Below are 2,500 nucleotides of genomic sequence, written 5' to 3' on the forward strand. Positions count from 1 at the left end.
GAAGTGATTCAATTTGGATAGTCCCTAGGTCAAAGGTCAAGGCTAAAGGTCAAGCAAAAGGTTATTTGTGTTTGAACAGCTTCCTGACCCCATTTTTACTCATAGAGTAGTGAAACTTTCAGGGATTATTTGTTATGTTGAGACGTGGAAGTGACTTAATTTGGAAAGTCCTAGGTCAAAGGTCAAGGTTAAGGTCGAGCAAAAGGTCATTTATGTGTGAAAAACTTCCTGGTCGCAATTTTACTTAAAGAGTAGTGAAACTTTCAGTGTTTATTTGTTATGTTGAGATGTGGAAGTCCTAGGTCAAAGGTCAAGGTTAAGGTCAAACTAAAGGCTATTTGTGTTTGAACAGCTTCCTGGTTGTAATTTTACTCAAAGAGAAGTGAAATTTTCATGGATTATGTTAAGACGTGGAAGTGATTCAGTTTGGAAAGTCCTAGGTCAAAATCTAGCAAAAAGCCAAGAAATAACCTACCGTGGCGGAGGTCTGCGCTCTGTTGAGTGTCCCTCTAGTTTCTCGATGAAATTTTTCATACATTCCCATAGGGGAGACTATAATTAAATAAATTCTTCCTAATTTTTTTCTGTTTAAAAAGAATAAACTTAACGACTTTTATTAACTACATTTCGATGTAAGGAATACACATCACTAAAAGAAAGTTAAAATCGTTAAATATAACAGTTTTTATCGAAAACCAAGAGAATTATCAACTCCTCGATGATTTTATTATTGTGAGGAAGAGATGAATATTGCTAGCTGATTTTAGTTGAGAACTAAGTTTTATATGTTCTTTCTTTTCACTGTGTGTGTGAGTGTGTGTGTGTATGTATGTGTATATATATATATATATATATATATATATATATATATATATATATATTATATATCATATATATATAATATATATATTATATATAATATATATTATATATATTATATTATATATATATATATATATATATATATATACATACACACACACACACACACATATATATATATATATATATATATATATATATATATATAACCTTCGTCTGGACTATAATTCCTAGAAGGTTATATTGACTCTTGAACGTAATTGGTTATGAAAATAAAGCAGATATTTAAGATTCTTAAAAAAGGCAATTTTAGATTATATAATTTTTATCATTTTCATATCAAAATTATTAAAAGACGATGATATTTTTATTGAAAGTATAACAGAAATCAATTAAAAAAAGCATAAATTTCTTATAATTTCCTTACAATATACCCAAAAATTAATTATGATTATATTGTTAAATGTTACATATTTTTGCATAATTCAGAACACTGATACTTAAAGTCAATCATATTCAGGTTTTTATTACATTTTAATTCTATCTACTCAGAGAAATTTATTTCAAATAAACTTCTATTACCATTTCTCGAGCCGACCATTTCAGAATTGAAGGAACAAACGACCATTAGACCATTTGCTAATGGTTTTCCCACACGACGTGACCCTATTGGCTAATGCAATTACAAGATAATTTGCCAAATGTTCCTCAAAACTTTACTTTCTCAGTAATTTTCTCCTGAAAATGGCCTCACTGAGGCCATCTATTGGTAGATGGGAGAACTATGGGATAGTTCTGTCAATCATCCTCAAAACTGGACTTTCTCAGTAATTTTCTCCTGAAAATGGCCTCACTGAGGCCATCTATTGGTAACTGGAAGAACTATGGGATATTTCCGTCAATCATCCTCAAAACTGGACTTTCTAAGTAATTTCATCCTGAAAATCACCTCACTGAGGCCATCTATTGGTAGCTGGGAGAACTATGGGATAGTTCAGGCAATCATTAAAAAAACTGGACTTTCTAAGTAATTTTCTCCTAAAAATGGCCTCACTGAGGCCATCTATTGGTAGCAGAAAGAACTACATGCGATAATTCAGTCAATCAACCTCAAAACTGGATTTTCTCAGTGATTTTATCCTGAAAAAGGCCTCACTGAGGCCATCTATTGGTAGCTGCCTGGCCATTCCTGGTCCTAGCTTGGGTGGAGGGGAGCTTATAGATCCAGAAGGCATTGCCTGGTCCTACCTGGTCCTAGCTTGGGCACTGATCATTTGTAAACATGGTCAGTCTCTAGTCTAAGGCATTGTCACTGTTCCCTGCCCCTGCCATTCATGAGAGGCCTTTAAACTTTTAAGACGTGTCACCAACAATCAGAAGGACTAAACGAAAAGAAGATGAATGAAGAGAGAAGAGAATGAAGGAAGAGAGAAGAGAATGAAGGAAGAGAGACGAGAATAAAGGAAGAGACGAACACTGGGAGTTGAAATAAAAAAAATTTTTTTTTTGACTCGGAAACCATCAGCGATATATGATATGCTACCAGGGACCGATTTGATATCCTCATTCCCAAAAGGATAGAGATCCTTAAGGCTTTAGGTGAGAGGGCGTTGCTATCTTTTCTCTTATCCTTTCTCTCTTTCTAATTCTCCATTCCTTCTATTTACCCGTATTTCTA

The 2,500-nt window shown here is 33.4% G+C and overlaps 1 pseudogene; it reads left to right on the forward strand.

The window, feature by feature from the left end:
- Positions 1-2,500, forward strand: part of LOC137651068 (uncharacterized) — a 63,831-nt pseudogene that overhangs the window by 12,912 nt on the left and 48,419 nt on the right.

This window comes from Palaemon carinicauda, chromosome 12 (genome assembly GCF_036898095.1).
Source record: "Palaemon carinicauda isolate YSFRI2023 chromosome 12, ASM3689809v2, whole genome shotgun sequence".
Lineage (NCBI taxonomy): Eukaryota > Metazoa > Arthropoda > Malacostraca > Decapoda > Palaemonidae > Palaemon > Palaemon carinicauda.